General features: G+C 38.1%; 1 protein-coding gene across 1 annotated transcript in view; it reads right to left on the bottom strand.

Annotated features, from left to right (window-relative positions):
- LOC105626516 (tyrosine-protein phosphatase 99A-like) overlaps window positions 1–12,128 on the bottom strand; it is a 177,195-nt gene that overhangs the window by 164,594 nt on the left and 473 nt on the right. The window lies entirely within an intron of this gene.

The following is a 12,128-nucleotide window of genomic DNA, read 5'->3' as shown; positions in this document are numbered from 1 at the left end:
CGTCGTACGTCGACGAACGACCGGTCCGTTCCTTCTTTACGTTAACAACGACGTCGTACTATCTACGTCACTATCCTCCTTTCTTTCTCTGCGTCTCTCTCTCTCTCTCTCTCTCTCTCTCTTTCTCTTACAATACATACGTACACATACTTTCTCTCGCTCTCATTCCAGCAACCCAACATCCCACGGGATATCCCAACAGGAAAGTTCCTCCGGGTCGCTCATTTTCCTGGGGGCCGTACCGCATCGCCGTAATAGATACGAAAAGCCAAACTCACAAACGGCGAAAATAAAGTTGCCGGACTCGTGACAATCCCGACGGACCTCCGCTCTAGCGATAAATTCGGAGCTGCGAATATTAGCCTGTGGGTGCTATCTGGGACATTCATACAATCTACTGGGACGACCGTCGTACTCCGTATGTGCTACCAATGAATCCACCTTCGCATATAGAAAACGCAAACGGCACGTTATTATGCGTCAAACAGAGCCTAATTTCGTATAAAATGTTGAATGACCCAGGCACGTACACTGCACATTGTCGGCAATAAACTTTACACAATTGTTGCTAACAAAGGCGCTCATTTCTGCATCGCGAGTAATCTAATGTATTATGCATCGTACGTCACTGGCAGATTTTATATCACAATGGATAACCTAATTGGAATTTTTGTTCATGATCGTAGAAAATTGTAGAAAAGAGTTTTCGATTTAATAAAAAGCTTTCAACGAAATGGACGGTGGGGGACTTTTACTGCGTACCTAAAATTTCACGAAATATACAGCGCGCTCGTATTCGATACGTCGTCCCTGATGGACGATGCATATTCACATAGGCTTTTACAACATGAGTAAATATTTATTCTAGATCTTCCTTCGTGGCGTTTACCACAAACACATCATATACGCGATGCTGATCTTCGTACCACAACAATCTATGCTAATTTCATAGCACTTCGTGAGTAGTAAGCTGGAGGGTTATTGGCTCGTTATTGGACCATCCTATTGGTATTGGATTATACATTGCTAGATTATAACGACCCTCTGCCGATATTGCATTTCAAATAGAGAAACATACATTTTACGCGAGAACGTGCATTACATTATATCGCGATCAATATATAATATATAATTTCATTTATGCCGTCTCGCCGTCATCTCCATGTACATACAAATATCTCACATCTCTTCTTTCGAGATCTACAAATATTGTATAAACATATAATATTTAAAATAGTGAGAGAGAGAGAGAAAAAGATGTTTTTTAAGATCATATCGGAACGTACGTGGTATCTTTTTTATCGCTTGCAGGACGATAAGTCGAAAGAAAGATCGTAATGCATCATAACTGACGAGCTATGAGTTCGTAGATGTAAGTTTAAAAGAACGTAAAGAGAAATAAGTGAGACTTCAAAAGTAAAGACCGGGTGAAGGAGGTTTAAAATTTTAACGATCGATAAACTCGATGAAAAATTCTTTCGCAGGTCCGCATGATGTTCATCGTGTACGCGACTAATGAAACATTCGTCATTACGACTATGGTGGCGTCTCGTCGCGGCATCTTCGTTTCGCGCGACGATAACTACGGCACGGACTCGAAAATTACGATCGTGTCTAAAATTAAGTCGAGCTCGCACCGCGCCGATTCGGTCGCGTCGCCGAACTGCATCCTCGTCTACGTACAAGCGGCAAGATTGTTTTCTAGGTTGTAACGATCCTCGGAGAGTAATTGCCAGGTTGTTTTAGTTGACTCAGCACCGGAGGAGGAATGGAAAGCGGAAAAAGACAGGGTACCTTAGGTACGAGGTATGAGGAGGGTGGAATGCGAGATAGTAGACAAGCGAATTGCGACAGCCGCTATTCGTGTAAACGAAGAAAATGGAGAAATGGTCGTGATAGGATATATAACGCAAGATGGGCTTTTAAATATTTTATAATCGAAACGGACTCGAAATTGTTCTATTATTTGTGGTATACTAGGCGGCGATTTCCTTTATTGTTTTCAATTAAATTCTTAATGCACGTTCTATTCCTTGAAGATAAATTTGTTACACATATATAATTGGAAGTTATTTATTATTAAATACTGATGATCTCTATATGCTATCAATTATAATATTGACTATTATGTTTATAATTTCAATGACTAATAAACGATAATTTTAAATAATTAATAATTCATTAATTATTGGAATATTAATTAATTATTATTAACCTAAAATTATCATTTATTAATCATCGGAATTATGAAAGATGCAATACTGTAAGTATTAAGGATTGCATGTCAATTAGTGTTAGTAATATTTTGTTTTTCTCTCACATTTCAAATCGTATGCATTTTTCAATGGATAAAGAATAAAAATTCAACGCATCTATCGGTATGAAGAGATGATTTTGAATGCAATCGATTAACATTACTAGACGATTTTTACATCTATTGTGTTCTGCTCGCGAGAATATTATCTATCTGATCACTCCGGTAACACGGAAATCGGCAATACGCATGTTATGTGTATCGGCTACGCATGTTTTGTGAAATAAAACTGCCGACCGTTCTGTTTATCGCGGTTTTTTTATGATTTCATTTCTACTATATTCTAACAGAATATAGTAGAAATGTCTTATTTACGATCACGTATTATACGTTATGCCGCAATCCTGCGTCGGGCTGCGACGGTACGTCGTACGTAACTTCAGGGATTTGCATGAAAAACGATGTTCTCATATATTAAATCCCTTTAGCGACGTGCGTGTTCAGTACGAACGATTTAAAGGAATTCTATTCCTTCGACTTTTGCAAACTTCTTCACGAGACGTGCAGACGAGAATCTGTTTCCTTTCATCGTTAGCAGTATCAGGAGCGGTGCTGAGGGCGTGTAACGCGATCTTTTCCCTTCGCGCTCTTTTTCTCTCTTTTCGACTCTATGCAAATAAATTTGCAGCGATCGTAGCGACCCGCGAGATGTCGGCATCGTGGAATAAAATAACTTCCCCAGATAATACGCGACATTTTATTCTCTCGGTACTTTTATGGTGCGCAGATAAGGCGAGTCATAAATTTTTCAATACTTTCGATTTGAAAAATAAATCGCGTACTGTGACGTATGCAGAATAGTCAGATAACTACCCTCCGGTTCTCCCCGACGATGATTCTGTTACTTCTGTTACCATAATAGATCTTTCGCAACAGGACTTTACGCGTCATCTCGTAGAAATCGTAATTCTTTCATCCGTAATAGCCCGTAGATAGCGGTCGCGTAATCTGAAGCATTTATTCTGAGGTCTCAGAAATAAGAAGAAAGACCTGTTCAATCGTACTCGAGGGGGAAAGAAGAAGATGTTCCACATTGATCGATATTGCAGGCAATCGTCAAGAAAAATTACGGGAAAGATGTAATGAATAATGATTATCCATCTGGAGAACAATCATGACGAAGAAATTTGTTAAATCTCAATATAATACATTAATCATTTTTCTATAATTGTAAAATGAAGCTCTAATGCTTTCTGAAAGTAAATCAGTATATTATTATTGACTTCAGTGCTACACTTATAATTGATGCATCATCAGCGAATATTTATTGTTTTTTTAGTGATAATACACTGATTCACTTTTAGAGGTTATGATTTTCTGCGGATTCACTTGTAGGAAAAAGTGAATCAGTGTATTATTACTGAAAAAACAATAAATATAATTACTGAAAAACAGTAAATATAAAGCTAATGATTACATCAGTTATAAGATAAGGTCACTAGTTGAATCACTCTCAGAAAAAACATTCATATTTCTATCTAGAACAGTACCAAATAATTAATAAAATATTTAATAGTTATAATTGATCATAAATATGAATAATTTTATTTCATTTCAGTATCATTTTAATTTTAATGTATTTTAATGTATTTTAATTTATGTTTTAATTTTAATTAAATGTAATAATGACAATTATTCACATTTAGATCCCATGTACTAATTGTGGAGTAGTTCATCAAATGCTTTATTCTTTTTGGATTTAATTTCAACTGAGCATGATATTGATTTTTTTCACGAAATTTAGTGCTATTTACTACCTCCTGTATAAGCCATAAAGTAATCCTTATGATATTATATTCTGAATGAATTTTTAGGATATATACCTTAATAACCTTTTACCTGTCACGTTTTATTAGTTAACGACATCAATAAAATGTGTAGCGCTAATAAATAAAAAATAACTAACACTTAAAAAAGATAAAACAAATGCTAAAGAATCTTATGATATGCAATATTTGATAGAAAATACTATAATTTATAATTATTTAATAAATATAATATGTGATTCGGAACTGGTACCTGATCCATATTTAATGCTTTTATCCTAAATGTGACATTAAAGTCACTGATTCACTTTTAAAAAGTAGGTTCCTGTGAATGTGAATTAATAAAGACAGAAGAATTATCCTTACGTGATTGTGGTTTGAAATAACATGCAAGTTATACATATCGGTATGTCATATAACACTGTGATACTGCAGTAAACTTCATTAAAATCACAGAGTGAGTCAATCAAGCATATTTGAACAATTTCTAAGGGCGTTACATACGAGCAAATCCATCTGCAGTATCGTAACCGCAGGACACAAAGCTAAATCCACTGGACCATGCGGTTTACTATCATTGAATATATTACATTTTCCATAGATAACCTACAATCGCGCTTCTTGCTCTCCTACCCATCATCGATCGCCATCCGCCTTCGGTGTCAGCAAAATTATAGAAATAAAATAAAAAATTTCACTCTTCGCGGCCACTATCCGTTATCGGATATCGATTTAATGCAAAGTTACGAAATACTGTTGACGGCTGCCAAAAAAGAGAAACAAAAGCAGTCACGTAGTTTATGTAACGGTAACCTCTTGGGCATTTGACTCCTGTAGCAGTAGATTTCATCGATAATATCACAACGTTACTCTTTTGGATACACATAACAAATAAATGAAACGATTGATCTATTTGATTTTCAGTTAAATCAAATATCACGATTCATAAAAATTCTTATAAAAGAACTTTGACTTTTTTATTTCGAATAAAATTTAATTTATTGATACACATGAGAGATATTCGAATTGATGGATTCGCTGAACTACAATTGTAATATTATATATCAATGCCAAAAAATTGTGTGCACTAAAAGTCAATACGTCGAATTGCTATCATTGGATGGAAATAAAGAGGATGGTACATAAGATGGACGACGCACCAAAGTTGTTCGCCGAACGATCAGCTAGATATCGATGGCTCAGCTTAACGAATCACGGACACCGTAATTCTATCTATCCTCCTCCCCCCGGAAACTTTAACTTGCCATGACAAACACTTAGTTTGGCTTTAACTGTTAATTGATCAGAAAATCCACAATTCTTGATCCTAACATATTATGCACCGGCCGTATCACGACGATTTAATGTTCCTCTATGAGAGATCGGCGTGTAACTTGTACGCGCGATAAATTACATCCGGCTTTAGTCACTTTAGTCGCAACTAATGCGAGTAAATCGACACACTGCACAGTAATAAATACGGCTTCGAACTTCACCGGAATAGGGAATGTGAGTTAATCGAGACAAATTCTGCGAGCTTCTGCAACGCAATTTCGGCTCAAATATTTTTTGTCACTCGGAAAATCGATTTCTTGTTCAAAGTTATCCAAAGTTATACAAGTCCCAGCCATCAATAACATTTCAACAGTTTCACTAACAAAGAGCAATAACAAGCACACAATAAATTCGCTCTGTACACTTCGCACACGATACATGGGGCTTTACGGCATCACGAATTATTACTCATACTCGCTCACTTCCGCACCGGGAAATGTCCAATTTTTGGATCTCCACCCATTTTTGATCCGTCCCCTCGTTGTGTCATCACATTCGTCTCCCTGTTTGCCACGTGACATGAATTATCCTCGCAAAACAAAAAAGAAAAAAAAAAAACGAGAAGAAAGTAAAGTGACTTTTGCTCTCCTTTCTTGCGTGCTGTTCCGCAACGTATCTTGCGGCGAGCATTTTAGGAGCGCTTTCTCGCCATGCGCGAAATTAAGGCGGCGGACGAGCTTCAGAAAGCTCAGTAACAATTTATTGGCGCCCCCTAACGAAACTATTCACTTCACGGGGCGCAACCTTCCGCTTTTACGTGAAGCTCGCTCGCAATTATTCATAATTTATATTCAGGAATATCTCGCGCACACGATATTCGTGCTCATGCATCTTTCTTATTGGTCCTGCACGCGGGCCTTCTTTCTTCGCTGGATCCGTGGGCGTGGGACATGGTAATAAGTTAAAGAAAAAGATGAATTACTGATAAATTGCTTCGAAGAATCACTACTCTTGGCAACGTTGACGTTTACTATCGTGTCAAGGAACTAATTACGAGTAATTAATCATTGGCATCGACTCGATATTCATTCATTCTTTGCGAGTCGCCGCAAGAGATGTTTTGCGAACGTTGCCATAGAATTAAATCGTCTCTTGACAGTAATTTTTTACACTTTTTTTACATGAATTATAATTTTTTAATGACTATAATGCTATGATATTACGTAATACTGAAGCGTTAATATGAGAAACGAATTCGATAGTATATACACCATTTTCGCCGCGAGTACGATTTCTTCTCCGGTTTCTCGCGACACGCGGGTTCGATAAAAAATGAGAATAAAACGGGATTTCCATTAATCGGAGTGCAAGCAGTTGAATCTTTCGATTCGCCGTGTTGCACGGGATGTTTTTCTTCCGCGCCCGCAGCGTAGTAATTTTCTTCTACCTTTGGCTGATAAAACCCCGTCGTTTTAGCAACGCTAAAGCACAAGGGATGTTCCTGCGTTTCCTGATTCGCCGATCCGTTTCTCGATCGCGAGGGCACTTTTAATATTCTTAGGCGATAAAGCCTGAATCTCATCCAGAGGGAAACGCCTTCTCTACGATGGCAAATCTCCTGTGTGTCTTGAACGCGTTGTGTAGATCTACGGAGAACAGGCAATTTCCTGAAGCCTCCGATCGTATCGATTACGCGTCGTCAAAGACGAATGCCGAAATTAAAAGACGAAATCACGACGTACACTATTTCACAAAGTCGATAAAGAAAGCGGGAAAAGAGGAATAGTCGTATTCGACAATCATTTCTAGTATCTTTAATATCTCTGCAATTCGTTCTCGGACGTAATACCTCGAGTAACAAATAAAAAACTAAATATGATAAGAAACAGCGAATGATAACATTGAGTATTTCAGGAACCTGTATTTCAAAAATTTTATTAAATATCATATTTAAATGATATTTTCCATTTGATATTTTCAAAAGCAATTTTGTTAATTTTTTTTATTAAAATAAAATAATTTTCTGTTAATAAAATTGGAAAATTTGATAAATGTGACTCGTTCTTTACATTCGTCCTTTTTACATTCACCGATTCAAATGAAGTGAAAGTATTGAGATGCAACTGGCTGTTTGAGCAACAAAAAAGATCACTATTGTCAAAACTGTTACACATGAAAAAGTGCAAGGAACTTAAATTTGACAGTTGAACGACAGATTTTTCGTGTTGTTCGTATTTTTCACGTGTTACTTGAAACATTAACATATTTAATTAAACATTTATTGGATTAGTCTAACCGTATTGAATTTTTTAAATAGGAATCAGCGAAGAAAAATAATATATTAGGGTTATGTATAATCGCAATCAACGATGATTGACACGATGTGACACTGTCAACAGCGTTTGAATGTTAACGCTGGTAATTGAAATTGTTCAAACTATAAATTGTTCAAACTATAAAATTCAGTCAATAAATTGAAATAAGAGCGACAGATTCGTCGCTCTAATTATTTATTTTAGTAGCATATGAAATTGCACCTTTATCGCATTGTATCATTTCCTGTTAATAATTTATCGACATATCTCTGACATATTCGAAGAAGGATATTCTATATGCAATCTCTCCATTTGATATTTTTATTTTAACATAACTGAAAAAGATTAATACTCGAAATATGTGGCAGTTAATAAAGCTAATAGATACGACATGATTATACTTTTACATCGTAGCAATATATTTGTCTCGACTGTCACATGTCTTGTTCTTTATTCGTGTACTTTTTGGTTAGATAATATATCCGTCGCAACGATGGGATATCTGATTTTGGCAGAGTCACTGCATTGGCATTCCGCCTATCGACGTAATTATTTTTACTTACCCCTATTCAAGTATTTGTAACGATTATTACGTGTACTTGGATATCCCGTTTCGCTGACTATTTAATTGAATTAGATTTTTCAAAAAGAACTTTTTACTTTTTGTTTTGGCTATCAATAAAAACAAAAAACGTTCGGAAGTAGAAGCTTCTTTTCGAAGCATCTTATTCAGTGAAATAGTTGACGAAACGAGATATCGAAGCCAATACTCTGTCTCTCAATCTTTGATCACGTCGCGAGATCCGCGGGATCTTATTTGTTTTACTCAGAGTTCAAAGCAAGAGACTGTGCGATATCACGTTTGTTTTCTTATTGAGAGAATCTCTCAGCTAGATATGGTTGGAGATAGGTTGCAAGTAAACTATATTCTCCTTATCCTTAATGACGATAATCTAACAGTTCTCTCTCGGAGTGTAATGACGACGATGTGGCGGCGGCGACGGCAGGTGCAGCGGTAAAGTTATATACAATACGATACGTTCGAACTGGAGAAATCAATGCACATCTGGAGATCTGATGGCTGGCAATGCTGGGAACCTGGCTATATGCCGGCATATACGAGGACGAATCTCTGTATCCAATCACGATTGTCGATACAGACGATATCCAGGTCCCTGTTATAGTCGTAGCTCGTCGAACTGGGTCATCGGTTATCTCTGCACGAGTACATTAACTATTGGTCCCTCCGACCGCTATCGTGTCGGGTCTCACCGAAGATCATGTGAATATCGACCGTATGTTACTAGCAATCGCGAGAATTGTCATCGAAGTACATTATATTATTGAACGCGTTAATGCGAACTATGCAAAAAAAAAGATATTATTGAATATATATTTTCTGGATGGAATTACTCTTTTTGATAAACGTCTAACAGAGCGTTGATTAAGCGTTTATCATTCTTTTTTTTTATAACGTACATGATTTATTCTGTAAATGTAAAAAAATGAATGTGATTTATTCTGGACGTAATCTTAAATCAAAATTGCCTTTCTCTCGTTCAATTTTACATATCCGATCCTATTACTACGATTTGTCGTGTTGACGAAGCAAATGAGCGCTTTGTTATACTCTAAGAGCTTCAATTATCATTGAATCACGTTGGCGGTTGTACATGGCGGTTGTTAATATCTTCCAAATTTGTGATACGACACTTCGTGGTCAATATATTAAGCGAATTGCACGCCAACAGTCGTGAATACGCTCGCAGCGGCATTCGTGCCTGAGCGTTTGCATCTGTTTCAGAAACGGGCGCTATTTGTTCGTGCACCGACGTGTATGATAGTGCATGGTGTGCAATGGACATGCAGGCGTACGATCCCGATAGAAGTACTGCGCGCGCGGATAGGCTTGCTTCCTACCACGGGCGTTTTGGTGCAGCTGCAGTTACAGTGGCTTGATGCCGCAGTGCTTACAGCCAGTTAAATCTGTGCGACGACCGGGTACGCTTTAATGCCGAATTATGAATGGATCGTGATAAGAGATAACTTGTGCTCTCCCTGACTAATGCGTGCATTGCGTGCGCGCTCGCACTCGTGCAAATTTCTATCTATTATGTAACATCAATCGCGAATTTCTCTTTACCATTACTTTGACCACTATGTATTCGTATGTGTTGTTTATTCGATTTTATTTAGACTTACGAGACACTATATATATATTTATATATCTCGGTTAAATTTACTGTACTTTATTATCACGACCTGTGGTAAATAATGAAGAGTAAGATGGACGATGAACCATATCCGAAGAACGTAACGCGTAGAGAAAAATGACGTTTTGTATTTTCTTTTTTTTTTTAAAGGGAAGGGAGGGGGCAGTATTAAGATCCTTTCGCAAGTTGGCTTAACTAAGTAACCGTGACGAAGTTATAATTAAGTGGCGCGTATTCATCCGATGAAGAAAGCGTAATTAAAAGTTTCCTCTCGGCGAGTTAACCATGGCACGTTATGAATGTGTCGTTTACCATGCGCGCTCTATCATCCGCCGCTTATACCACTTTCCATTAATGACCGCTTGGACTCGACATTATTCGTTAACGTAGTTGGAGAGACGAAGCTGCTTACGCCCCTGGAATCGACTCGTCCTCGCGCTCGCACAAACTGGGGACGAACAGTCGGCTTAACGACGCTAACAATACCTGTTTTAATTAAAACGCGAATGTATACTCACCGTGATTATAAAGTTACAAATCAAAATCGCGCGAAACTTGTATAAATTTTCCGAAAGATCTCTCGATTGTCGAATTACGCTTTCGCATTACGACGCAATAACTGCATAAATTTACGATTTCAAATTTATGTAATGTTGTAACGTTTGCTTGAATTTGAGATATAAATGTTTACACAGTAACGAACGAGTCTATGGACTTTTTATCCTTGAGTATGGATGTACTTTAAAGTATCAATAATCAATGCAACACAAGATGCGCGTCCATGGAACATTTTTAACTGCCATGTAGGAAATCGTGCACCGGAAAAGAGTGCAACACGTTCGCGAGCCCGAGATATTTCCTCGAATTAAATCCCGCAGACGGAGATACGCATCGTGATTCGGAAAGTGAGCGCTACAAGTGAGAAAAGCGCGGAAACGAGAGGAAAAGCAGGTGAGAGCGAGAGAAGCTCAAAGAATGAAGAAGAGATGGGGAAAGACGAGCGAGGCGAGTCGGCTAAGGAAAAGAGAGGGAAAGAAGCGCGGTCGGTTCTTCGTACTTCTGAAATTTCAAGAGAAACGGGGTTCTGGTTTGTTCCCAGGAATGTTACGCAATTGAATCGCTCGAAAAGGAGGTACTAAGTAAATTTCCCGCCATTTTCAGGACTCTCGGCCATTTATGCCGAGTAAATTTCTCATTTGTTTTGTTTCTTTTCCATCTCAGAGCCGCGACATCGTCTGGCAGGAAACTGAGATACTCTACGGAGATCGTAATGGAATCCGAGAGACGCGCTGGCTCTACGGTTATCGAAGTGCTCGTCGAAATATTTAATTCGTCGAGGAGAAAAAATACGATTCACATCTCGGAATTATTAGAGAGCAGCGCTTAATTAGCGTTACGCGCGAGAACCGTAAGCGGTGGAGTGTAATTGGGACGCCGGTGGTTTCGGAATTATTTCACAATATAGCCACGTAGACGTTCTTCTTCAACTTTGGTAAAGATATTATCTGTTCAAACCGCGTTACGTGCGGTGCATTACCGAAAATACTGCACAACACTGAAATTGCAAACAACTAACTATTTTAAGAGGTATTATATGTACTTGTATTATATGTACTGTATATATAGGCTAACATTTACATGCTACTGTAATCGAGTGATAGAAAAAGTGCTTTCTATTTAGTGACACAAGTCAACACAAACGTCATTTTATCTTTTTTGACATTCAGGGAGTAACGAAGTTAGAATGACACTTGTATCGACTTGTGTCACCAAATGGAAATCGCCCAAAATAAACTATTGCCAAACCATCTGCACATCGTAATCAAGATAACGGATTACGCCCAAAGCTATGCTCATTTGCAGGATGACTAACGTGAATCAGCGCTACGAGGAACTCCATCCTTTATCAAACACGCGTTCAATTAGTCGCATCTTACCCCCGGATTTACAGTCACGACGGGGAGCCGCGACTAGAACCTATTCGACGAGGACGTGTATTATACACAGGCGTGCACATTGAGAGGAAAACAAGACAGAGAAAGAGAGAGAGAGAGAAAGAGAGAGAGAGAGAGAGAGAAGAGAGAGAGAGAGAGAGAGAGAGAGAGAGAGAGAGAGAGAGAGAGAGAGAGAGAGAGAGAGAGAGAGAGAGAGAGACGTACGTACGAGTAGTAGAGTAGTAGTAGTAGTAGTACGTACGTACGTACGGTACGGTACGTACGTACGTAGTACGTACGTACGTACGTAC

Source organism: Atta cephalotes (assembly GCF_000143395.1).
Source record: "Atta cephalotes unplaced genomic scaffold scaffold00005, whole genome shotgun sequence".
NCBI classification, from domain to species: domain Eukaryota; kingdom Metazoa; phylum Arthropoda; class Insecta; order Hymenoptera; family Formicidae; genus Atta; species Atta cephalotes.
The sequence above is the reverse complement of the archived record's forward strand: the minus strand, read 5'-3'. Positions and strand labels throughout refer to the sequence as shown.